We start from the raw sequence: 11,433 nt of genomic DNA on the forward strand, positions 1-11,433 counted from the left end.
TCCTGAGTTCATGCTCACGAGCTTTGTGCTGTCGATTGCGATAGAGGGGCACGTGTTCCTGAATATTCTTGTTTTTTCCCTCTGACGCCTGGTGGGTCTGAGGAGTGTCAGGGCCGTGCCAGCATCGCCCCGGCAGGAAAGAGATGCCACGTTCCCACGGACAGTTGAGGAGAATTTAATCAAGAGATGATTTACAAAAGTGTGGGTGGGGGTTAAAGGAAGCCCGCCCGTGAGGGATGATTAAGGACTTGACTTGAACAACAGCGGTTGCGACCCACATCGGAAAGGGTAAGGTCAGAGGATGCTTCTGGAACCCAGAGGGAGAGGAAGGGAGAGGCAGTTAAAAGGGAGGGACACCAGGCAAGAGTACAGCCACCGCTGTCCTGCAGCCCAGCAGTGAGGGAAATAATCCGGGGAAATAAACACTTGGATTCCTTTTCCCTACCACCAGCCCTGGGGGTGGCTCCTCCTACTGGCTGAACCCCAGTGGAAGCAAGCGGGTCTCCTCAGCCTCCTGGAGCTCAGGGCAGGGTGAGGAAGGCTGGCGTTGTAATCCATACAGGCTGCTAAACAAAAATATCTACAGACAGGTGGCTTAAACGGCAAATATTTATTGTTCGTGGTTCGGGAGGCTGGTGAGTCCAAGATCAGGGGGGCTGGCAGATTCGGTATCTGGTGACAGCTCGATTCTTGGCTCTCAGATGGCCATCTTCTCACTGTGTCCTCACGTCGTAGGAGAGGAACAAGGGTGTCTTTATCAGGATGCTGACCCCATTCCTGCGGGTTCAACCCTCACGACGTTCTCACCTCCCAAAGACGTCACCTCCTAACACCATCACACTGGGGAGTAGATTCAACATGTGAGCCTTGGGGGGGGGGGTGCACGTTACAGTTATGGCAGCGGGAATGTGGGGCTGGAGGGGCAAACCAGACATTCAGCACAGTAAGATAAATTCATTACTTAAAAAAGCCTTCTATCATTGAAAAGACAAAACAGGGCCACCTGGGTGGCCCAGCTGGTTAAGCGTCCGACTTCGGCTCCAGTCATGACCATGATCTCACAGCTCATGAATTCCAGCCCCTCAGCGGGCTCTGTGCTGACAGCTCAGAGCCTGCCTGGACGCTGCTCCAAATTCTGTGTCTCCCTTCGGCTCCTTTCCTGCTTGCCCTCTTGTCTTTCTTTCTCTCAAAAAATAAACAAACATTAAAAAAAAATTTTTTTTTTTTTTAAAGAGAAAACAAAGCAAAACTTTGGAAACCACTCCTCTGGTCCAATCCCAGGATTTCACAAGCGAGGAAACAGAGGTGGAAAATAGCGTCTTGAACTGATCCGAACTGCAAACCCCACACCCTAGTCAACTGAGTACAAATCCCTGATTTGTCCTCAGGAATATCCTTCTAACTTGTTCTTGCGGTCATACTTCAGAGACATACGCTCCTTTAAGCATTGGTGTTCCCAACCACTTGCTGATTTTTCATGAGAGGTCCCTTAAATCACCCGCCGTAACCCACTGCCAGGCCACTCCGAGGCCTCTGAATTTACAGTTCCAGTCAAAGTCACGTCCGTGAAGGGGGAGGGAACGAAGAACTCTCCCATCCCTTCAAGCCCCCAAATTGATTTGGCACTCGAAGTCACTGTTATATTTTATACCGAGTCTTCTGAATCAGTTCATTGAATTTTAGCTGTAGCTATATAAAATCCTCTCCAGTGAAATTATTTGGCCATATTGTGGATGGTTCTGCCATGATCTATCAATGCCACTAACTATCAGCAATAAACAAAAAAAAAAATCCTCCTTCTTCTCTTTTCATTATAATGAATTTTCTAAACTCGAATTGAACCTTGGAAGGTGCATTACTGGAGTTTTAATTTTTAAAACGTAGCATTTTGTATTTGTTATATAAAACACACAAGATGGGGGATGGCAAATTCTGAATGTTGTTTGTGCTGTAGAAAGGTTGCTGGGGAGATTTGGAAAAGCTTCGCTTGGATTTCTGGGGAGGAAAGGATGGGTTTGGGGACGGCTCGGGGCAGTCCAGTTGGATTGGGACACCTGTGGTTTAGTGCAGGTCAGGGCAACGGAGTTTAAGCAAAGGGCAGGAGTGAAAACCTGGCTGGAGTTATTTCAATGCACTAAATGTATCCGACGGTTGCAAAAATATATATTACTGTCCTGCACAAGCACCTGATTTCCAGGCCAGAGCTGGGTTAGGGGCAGAGAGAGAAGGAGACACAGAGTCCAAAGCAGGCTCCGGGCTCCGAGCTGTCAGCACGGAGCCCGACGCGGGGCTCGAACTCACAAACCGTGAGGTCATGACCTGAGCCGAAGTCGGACGTTTATCCGACTGAGCCACCCAGGTGCCCCTAATGAGATTTTTAAGACAAACCTTTAGGTAATGACGAAGCTGGAGTTCATGTTAACTTGCTCAGTAAAACGACAGACAGGAAGCTTTCCCACCCCTTGCTGGGATAAAGTGACTGCATATTTACAGTGCTGTGGTCTTTTTAGACAGACATTTAATATATGTGTTCCCTCCGTAGGGGAAAGCCCATCAGCTAGGCGATATTTTATCCTCTCATTGTCTATTAGAGGATATACGATGACATTTTAACCAATGGAAAGCCACGCAGAAAGATGAAAAAAAAAAAAAAAAACTTCAGAAAGCACTCTGTCTTTTTTGCAACATTTGCATTACTTTTGACATGGAGGGGGGTGGGGAGAACCAAGATGTTTCAATAGAAAAAAATGTTAGGTTGGAAGGATAGAAAAAGCGAAGTAAAAAAGACAACAGATACTCCGTATTCGTTTTGGTTCTTTGGTTGCAAGCAACGGCAACTGACTTGATAATTTAACAAAGAGGATTTATGGGAAGGATACTGGGAACTCACAGGAGCTCTAGGAGGCTGGAGAGCCGGCTGGGGAGCGGGACTGACAACCAAGCCCCGACACCCGCCTCATAGGGGGTTTGGTCACTGTGCCGGGAAGAGTAGGTGCTCTGTGTGCGTGTCTACACCTCCTGCTTGCGATCCGTAGTCCAAGAAGAGAAGGTCATTGGCCAAGCACGGGCTCGTGCCCACTTCAGCCTGTATTAGGTCAGAGACAGACAGGGTCCGACCTCAGACTAAAGTCTCCCGGAATGACCATTCAAGTGGCAATTCCCTAAAAGCGGTAGGAGATGCTTTGGCACAACCCCCCAATAGCACGTGTGGTACAGAACACAAAAGAAAAACAAACAAAAAAACATGTTCGTACTTCCCTTTTCTCAAAAATATTTTATCACTCAAATCCTGTATTTTCCTGTGGAAAGGTACTTGACACTTTCCCTCTTTTTTTTCTAGAAGAGTGATCCTCAAATGGCCTTTTCCCCTTTCTTCTAGAATAGTAATTCTCAGCACCACCAGTGCATTGGTTTTCCAGGGCTGCCATGATGGATTACCACCGAGTGAGGTGGCTTACAAAACAGAAGTCTGAAATGGAGGCTTTGGCAGGACTGTGCCCATTCGGAAGGCTCCAAGGAAGAATCCTTCCTTGTCTCTCCCTAGTTTCTGGTGGTTGCTGGCAATCCTTGGTGTCCTGTGGCTTGTTGATGTGCCACCACATTTTCCGCCTCCGTCCTCACCATGACTTCTCCCCATGTGTCTCTGTGTCTCTCCTCTTCTCAGAAGAACACTGGTGTTCTGAGAACACCAGTAACACCGAATTGAGGGCCCATCCAAATCTAGTAGGACCTCATCTTAACTCATCGTATTTGCAAAGACTCTAATGGCAAATGAAGTTATTTTCTGAGGTTCTGGGTGGACGTGACCGTGGGGGTGGGGCGACACTATTCAACTCAGGGCACCCAGGAATTACGAATTCTCAGAAATGCACATTGTAAGCCCCCACCCTAGACCTATTGAGTCACAAACTTTGGGAGCGGAGCCCAGCAATCATGTTGACACAAGATGTCCAGGGGATTTGAAGCCCTCCAAAGGGTGAGGACCAATGTCCCAGGGGGAGCTGCACATGTCTCTCCCACTGCAGCACTTGGTGCTCATAGAAAACATATGGAAAGTTGTCATTTTAAGGGAGGGATGAGGGTCTACGGGAGAGGGAACGTCATAGCAGGGTAGCAGGGTAGTAGGAATATGGGTCTGTAGTTTGAAGGAAGAGTGGACCTACACTTGAGCTCTGATAATTTGCCAGTGGTTGGAAGGTACCACGTACTCATACTGACCCCACATAACGATCATCACATTCATAATTATCATCATCCACTCAAATCACATACGGCAGAAAACCGAAGTCATCACATAGAGGACCTCAGAAGTTGTTTATTAGAGTCAGGTGATGGTTCTTCTACCTTGGCAATAGATTTAATTTCTATAAACTATATTGTTAGTCTTTAATGTTGTCTCTTTCCTCCAGAGAAATTAAGGCTTTCTTAATAGCCAAAGGAAAAATAAATAATATTCTTTCTTAAGATTTCTGAACTCTTAAGATTCCTCCGGATTCTGGCTCTCTGTCATTTCTCTGTAATGCCAGTCATTGACGTACCGTGCAGACCCTCTCTCAGAGGTTGGCTGAATTGAATTTACACTATTTGAGGATCTTGGTTCACATGGACTGTGTCTGTTCCACCATGATTAAACTTCATATCAATCAATCCATCAGTCAGCAACAAATTTCAAGCATGTTCTCTGTACTCCAACACTATGTTAGATATTTTTAGAAAGGAATATGAAGGCACATACAGAAATATTAAATACCCCCTTACACGCACCTCCCCTCCTCCACATAGACTCCTTAAGAAGGCAGTGTAGTATTTAGGAAATAGTTTGAATTTGGGGTCTGGAAGACCTTGGATGTGCTAACTAACCTCCCTCTTTCTGCTTCAAAACAGCCTGTGACAGAGACATTTACTGTTCACTGAGTGCCATGTACTCCCCCCTATGACCCTGCCCCCTTACAGTTAGGCAGTCACATGACTAATTCTGACCAATAGGTGTGAGCAGAAGTGATGTGCGTCACTTCCTTTCCAGAGCATTTAAAACCCAGCGTGTGACTCTCCAGTTTTTTGCTGCCTCTTCTTCAGAAAGCTCTGAAGCCATGTATTGAGGCAGGGCAACAAGTGCAACCTCTAACGGCCCGAGTCTTTGCGTGGCCAAGTGGAGTAGAGCCTCCTGCTTACTTACAAGAACTGAGCAAGAAATGCGTCATTGTTGGTTAAGCCACTGAGATGTGGGTTTTTAATGTCACTGCACCATTGCCTGGTTTATGCTCACTAATAGAGCTGCTGATCCACCGTAGATCAAGAGTTCCTCTCCCGGGACTCAGTCTTGAGCGGGTGCCTCTATGCATGAGTAAATGCTTGGAGAACATTCGCCATCCCCACAGTTTGTTCATTAGACTGTTCCTGCAACAAAACTGGATACCACAGTACTCCCTGTCCGGCCACCCAGGGTTCTCTTTATTCCCGTCCATTTCCTCGTCAAGTTCCCCAGATTTTTGTCAACTCTGTGGGTCTCTTCATATTCCTTGAATAAATTCTCCTTTGCTTAATGTAGCCAAGGTCTGTTTCTTTTGTACTCGGCAAGGCTCCTCTCCTTGGCCTCGGCACCACTGATAACGGGACTTTAAAAACACCCACCCGTGCCCCTGATGGCACCACTCCTGCCATAGACACTGCCCACTGCATCCCAGAAATTATCTCGGGGACCGGGCCCAAGCAGGGGGTTATAATTAGACCTGCTTATCTTCTTCCCCTGGGAGACCATCAGGACCAATCTCATTACCTCAGACACCCCCCGAAAGTGCCAGCCTCCCAGACCATTCCTGACTCATCTGATGCCCACACAGCCCTGGGTATTTCTTAGTGTTGCTCATGCTGCCCACCCTTCCCAACCCTCAGGTTCTTCCAGTGCACCTCTAAAACTCATGTTTGATCAGCAGCAAAATCCCCACTGTCCCCAGCCGCTTCTCTTGTTACAGCCTGCCTTTCCTTGTGAATGTGGTTTCCCTAAAGCCCTCTCCAATCATCACTGGCTTTCTCCTGGAGGCGCAGGGCATTGCCCTCAATTCTCCTTCTAGACCACTACCTCCTATCCCACCCCTGCCTCCCCATCCTGCACACGATCCAGCTCAGTGGGAGCGCACGGACCCACTCCTTTCCTATTGTGCGTATCTACCAGCCTCCAAGACATGTCTCCTTATTCAGGGAAGAGGAGAACTAGGTTGGCCCGTGGTGTTTTTGTTCCAGCACTCCTTGTCAGCATTCTGGGAGGCTTCAGTACCTATGTAGATGGCGCATCCCAACACTCTGGCCTCTCGGTTCCTATCCTCCATTTGTCTTTTTTCTCATCTCATCTCAGCTACCCTTTCCCAGAATCATGTTCTAGACTCCTACATGATCAATAACTCCACCTTCTCCAAAATCTCTATTTCAAAAAGCATCCCACTTTCTAATTACATCCTCCCATCTTTCCAGCTCATTCTTTCTATTATTCTAACTCCAACCAGACCCTTCAGTTCCCTTGACCCTACAAGGTCTTCACTGTCCATCACTTGCTTTCTGTTTCTACATCCCTCCTTACCCATCCCTATAGCCCCTCTGGAGAAGCATTGCAGAGGTTAGCAGCACAGGCTCAGACTCAGACTGCCAAGGTCAAATCCTGGCTCTGTCACTTATTAGCTATGTGTCCTTAGATAAGTTACTCAATCTTCTGTGTCTCAATTCATCATCTATAAAATGGGGGATGGGGGTGCAAACAATAGTATCTATCTTTCTAATAGGGTTGTTATAAAGATTAAATGGGTTAATATTTAATATTAATATTTAATATACAGGTGCTTACATGTGTCTGGTATGTAGGAGCCACTATGTAAGTGCATGTGAAATAAATTTTTAATACTCCTCAAGCATTTCTTCTAAATGCATCTCATTCTCTCCCTCTTACCCACTTGGCAAAAACCAAACTCTTGGATAAACCCTATTCCCCATGTGCTCCATATAACCAGGTACAAATGGCTTGGGAAAAACACACAGCAATAGTTTACTCTAAATTTATAAATGTATAACCACATACCTCGTGTGGGCTCAGAATTCTGCCTCATTCCCTAAAGAATAAATTCTTCAACTCTATTTTTAAAGCATTCTCCTCTCTCTGTAAGTCTTTAATATCCCTACCCAACCTTTAGCTGATGACCTTCTTTCTCCTTTCCTCTGTAACTGAAACCAAAACAGTTACAGAACTTTCTCATATTTCAACCACAATATCAACCAATCCATTTGCATTTCTATCCACCTACTCTTCTGTCTCAGGCCAACCCTTCCTCTTGGGCACTGGCGCTCATCCCCTCCTCTCTACTCAAAGACTTGCTCTATGCAAGCATTTTCTTCCTCCACTGGAATATAAATTTCTCCCCATCAATGATGTGCATTCCCATTGTGTAAAAACATGCTCTGATATTGCCCATCTTTTTAAAAAAACTGAAAATCTCCCTTACCTGAAGCCCCTGCTGACCCATTTCTCTCCTGCCCTTTTAAGCAAAAGTCTTTGCAAGAGTTATCTATCTCAGCTGCCTCTGCTTTTTCATCAGTTCTCTTCTCCTCTCTACTGCACTGAACTTGCTCTTGTCAAGGTTGCCCAAGACTTCTGCACTGGCCAAAGTCAATGCACCCTCATCCTACTTGACCAACAATACCAGCAGCTTGGTGAGCACCGCCTTATTCTTGAAACATCTTTTCCCCGGCCTCCAGGACATGACAGCCTTTCGTGTTTCTTCTCGCACTGGTCAACTCTTTTCTGTCTCAGGATTCTAAATACCAACTGTACATCGATGACTCTTAAAGTTGCACTTTTACCCCTCTCCCCTGAAATCAAGACTCATATATCCACCAGCTTAACTAAAATCTATATTTTGATTTCTAAATAGTCACTCTGGGCTTAAAATATCTAAAGCATGTTTTTACACAATGGGAATGCACATCATTGATGGGGAGAAATTTATATTCCAGTGGAGGAAGAAAATGCTTGCATAGAGCAAGTCTTTGAGTAGAGAAGAGGGGATGAGCGCCAGTGCCCAACATAATTCTCTATTTTTACCACCCTACCCCCCAACCTGCTCCTCTTGTATCTTTTCCATCCCAGCAAATGGTAGCATTGTTGATGCAGTTGGCCGGGTCAAAAATCTTGAACTCAGCCTTAATTCTGCTTTTCCTCTCACTTCAATATCCAGTCTATCAGCAAGTCTTCTGGGACTAACTTCAAAATATATCCAGAATCTAACATATTCTTGCATGCCCCTGGCTGCTACTCCGCTCTAAGCCACCATTGTCTCTCACCTGGATGACCGAAGGGGTCTCCCAGCTGGTCCCCCTCCTTCCACCTAAACTGCTTCTTTCCTCTCATTCATTTTTCACACAGCAGCCAGCCAGTGTGATCGTTCTGACACCTGAGCCATTTCATGTTACCCTTCTACAAGAGCTTCTCATCACATTTGGAGTGACGTATAAAGACTTAACCATGACTTTCAAGGCCCCTGGTAATCTGACTGTATCCCTGTTTCCATTAACTGCCTGTTTATTCTATTGTTCACTCTTCTTTAGACACATCCGCAGAATCTTTGACCTCTTTGTTAACCTTCAGACAAGACACACTATGTATATTCCATATCGAGGCCTTTGTCCCCATGGTTCTAGGGGTCTGTCTAGAGTGCACCTCCCCCCCCCCCCCACACACACACCCATCTTTGTCATGGTTCAACCTCTCTCCTCATTTCGGTCTCTGTTTAAATGTCATTTCCTAAGACCATTGCATCTAACACAGCCCGCTCCCTATTCCAGTCACTCTCGGTTGTAGACAGTTTCTGACGATGGCTGCCATCAATTCTGCCCATCAGGAGATGGAGTCTTTTTGCCCGCCCTTGAATAGGGGCTGGTCTTGTGACCTGCTTTGGCCAACAGAACACAGAGGAAGTGGCAGTGTGCCAGTTCCAGGACCAGTCTTTAGCAAGCCTGGAAACTTCCAGGCTGTTTTCTCTGGGCAGGCTGGCTGCCATACTATAAAGAAGATCAAGCTAGACTACTGAATGATGAGGCACCATGTAAAGAGAGAAAGAGAACACATGGAGGGCCATGGAGGCACCAAATACATGAATGAATTCTTGGTTTTCTCAGCTCATTTGGCCAGTGAATGTGGCCAAGCGGTTGACCCCAATGGGTCAAATGAGCTGGCTGAACCATCCCCAAATTTCTGACCCACAGAATCACGAAAAATAATAAATCCTTTAAGACCACTAAATCTGGGGATAGTTTGTTACAAGGCAATAAATAACTGAAAATATTTTCCTTGCTCTGTGCTATCTATAGACAAAATGTGTCCTCCCCAAATTCATATGTTGAAAGCTGTTCTCCATTATGATGGGGAGGTGAGACCTCTGGAAGGTGATTGGGTCATGAAGGCAGAGCTCTCACAAATGGGATTAGCCCCTTATAAAAGAGATCCCACAGAGCTCTCTTGTTCTTCCAGCGAGTAAGGACACAGCAAGAAGGCTGCTGTTACAAACCAGCAGGTGGGCTCTCACCAGACATCGAATCACCAAGCACCTTGATCTTGGACTTCCCAGCCTCCAGAACTGTAAGAAATAAATTTCTGTTGTTTATGAGCCATTCCGGCAATGGTATTTTGCTACTCCATATTATGGTGTTTTGTTATAGTAGCTTGAACAGACTAAGACACCGCTTAGTTTTCTTCATAGTAATTATCTCAGTAAGAAATTACACAATTATTAGTTTTTCTGTCTACTGTTTATTATCTGTCTCTGCCTCCAGAATATAAATCTATAAGGAAAAGGACTTTGTCTTGTTCACCACTGCATTTCCAGTGTTTGGAACAATCTCTGGCCTATTTTAGGACTCAATAGATATTTGTTGATAAATTAATATACCAAGAACCCTAACTGATACATGAGGCTTACTTTTCTACAAGAATCATATCTATCCTCATGGAAACATTTTCCTTCAAATCTTAACATCCAGTAACATTGGCCTTTTATTTTTATTTTATTTTTAATGTTTATTTTTATTTTTGAGAGAGAGACAGAGAGACAGAGAGACAGAGTGCAAGCAGAGAGAGAGAAGGAGACACAGAATCTGAAGCAGGCTCCAGGCTCCAAGCTGTCAGCACAGAGCCTGATGTGGGGCTCAAACTCACAAACTGTGAGATCATGACCTGAGCCCAAGTGGAATGCTTAAACGACTGAGCCACCCAGGTGTCCCTGCATTTGTCTTTTTTTTTTTTTAACTTTTTTTTTTAGCGTTTATTTTTGAGAGACAGGGAGAGACAGAGAATGAGCAGGGGAGGGGCAGAGGGAGAGGGAGACACAGAATCTGAAACAGGCTCCAAGCTCTGAGAGTCAGCACAGAGCCTGATGCGGGGCTTGAACTCGTGAACTGTGAGATCATGACCTGAGCCAAAGTTGGACGCTTAACCGACTGAGCCATCCAGGCGCCCCTACATTTGTCTTTTAAATCAGAGATCTCTATTAGGTTGCTAGGGAAACATCAGATTTTTTTTTTTTTTAATTCTAGAAAATACTTGGGGCCAAGATCTGCACTGCATTTTAAGATGATTTGGGCATTGTTACCACTCAGTGGATAGTGCAGAGCAATCCTGTGGGTTGGTTAATGACAAAGTACCACTTTGTCCCCTTATCTTCTCAGGACAGACTTCTTGTGCTACCCAGCCCCTCCCATTTAAATACATACATGTCACCATTTTAGGACAGAATATCCAAGCAGGGCTGATAGTTCTTATTAATTCCTGCAATCCCACCAATTTTTCCATCAGGGCAACATGAGAACAGCCCCTTCTGTGTTAGTCATCGAAGATCATTTTCTGGTATGTTTCCTCCCTGACTCACTGGCCCTCACCCCACATAAGATAGCGGACATCGACACATTGGGCAATGCCTTTCTCAGAAATAGGTTTACTGTGACTTCCTTCATGCCTGGTTGGAACACGGAGTCATAATTAGAATGAGGCTCGTCTCCCAGGTCATTGTTCTGATGGTTCTAAACTGGTTCCCACTATGCCATTTCTTTCTACATGAATAGGACCTTTGCCTTTCTGATTGCAGACATGTAAGACTGACCACCAGGTCCCTGACACTTCCCTGTGACTACCATTTTCCCTGGTGTTTTTGGGTACTCTGCCCTATACATTTCATTTGGGGAGCCACATTGCTAGGTTGTAATTTAAGTTTTCTAAATTTAGTCTGTAGAAGGCTCACGGCCAATGGAAGGGGATTATAGCTTACAAGGAATCTACATTTAAGCAGGAGAAAGTCCTCTCTGGGGATCTGGATTTATTTACAGAGTTTGGGGACTCAAGTGAAGACCAAACAGACTTAGCAGCCACACTTCCCCAATGCAATTTAACAGTCTCTTAAG

The 11,433-nt window shown here is 45.4% G+C and overlaps 1 long non-coding RNA gene across 3 annotated transcripts; it reads right to left on the reverse strand.

Moving 5' to 3' along the window:
* Positions 1–542: 542 nt before the first annotated feature.
* Positions 543–10,978, reverse strand: LOC131506225 (uncharacterized). 3 transcript variants are annotated; one of them, XR_009258804.1, is made up of 3 exons: positions 10,750–10,978; positions 9,567–9,617; positions 543–840 (listed from the first exon to the last, which is right to left on the reverse strand). It is a non-coding gene; the product is annotated as an uncharacterized LOC131506225 (long non-coding RNA). The 3 variants fall into 3 exon arrangements; XR_009258806.1 differs by lacking the exon at positions 543–840 and adding an exon at positions 5,116–5,408; XR_009258803.1 differs by lacking the exon at positions 543–840 and having other exon boundaries at positions 9,377–9,617.
* Between the last annotated feature and the right edge of the window lie 455 nt (positions 10,979–11,433).

This window comes from Neofelis nebulosa, chromosome 3 (genome assembly GCF_028018385.1).
Source record: "Neofelis nebulosa isolate mNeoNeb1 chromosome 3, mNeoNeb1.pri, whole genome shotgun sequence".
Classification (NCBI taxonomy): domain Eukaryota; kingdom Metazoa; phylum Chordata; class Mammalia; order Carnivora; family Felidae; genus Neofelis; species Neofelis nebulosa.